We start from the raw sequence: 525 nt of genomic DNA, 5'->3' as shown, positions 1-525 counted from the left end.
AATAAGATTTCTAGTCTGATACCAGTTGTGGTGTATAAGAGGGAATTGTTCTTTTCTATCCCAGGATTTCAAGTCTGATAGTCCGTCCTTCTACCATGTCAACGAAACCTATGTTCATCGAACCCAAATTTTAAGCCGATGGTCTATGTGCCTATGATGGGTTCTGGTGCCTTGCTAACTTTGATAGTTCAATTGCAATATTGCAGGCTTGATCGAGAGGACACGCCAGACTGGAATTTGGATTACAGGAATATCTTAGAATCAAGTGAGAAGGTATATATGTTTCTTTTATAGTCTACTCAGCCATTGAACAATGCTTCCTTCCTTTTTTTTGTGTTCTTAATTATGATTCTTTTCTTTGTATTTGCAGGCTTAGGGTGTGTAGAGAAGATTAGTTACAGGTTTAGAAGTATCAATTAATGGAATTTCTTTAATTTTTTTCCTGTAAAGAATGCAAATGTCTGTCTCGGATCATGATTCTTTTCAAGTTTAAAATTCAATATCATCTAAATTTCTTTCAGACTA

At 35.0% G+C, this 525-nt stretch overlaps 1 long non-coding RNA gene across 1 annotated transcript; it reads left to right on the top strand.

Annotated features, from left to right (window-relative positions):
- The first annotated feature begins 221 nt into the window (after positions 1 to 221).
- Positions 222 to 525, top strand: LOC113355103. Its single transcript, XR_003362113.1, has 2 exons — positions 222 to 273; positions 371 to 525. It is a non-coding gene; the product is annotated as an uncharacterized LOC113355103 (long non-coding RNA).

The sequence above is a fragment of the Papaver somniferum genome, chromosome 3 (assembly GCF_003573695.1).
Source record: "Papaver somniferum cultivar HN1 chromosome 3, ASM357369v1, whole genome shotgun sequence".
Classification (NCBI taxonomy): domain Eukaryota; kingdom Viridiplantae; phylum Streptophyta; class Magnoliopsida; order Ranunculales; family Papaveraceae; genus Papaver; species Papaver somniferum.
The sequence above is the reverse complement of the archived record's forward strand: the minus strand, read 5'-3'. Positions and strand labels throughout refer to the sequence as shown.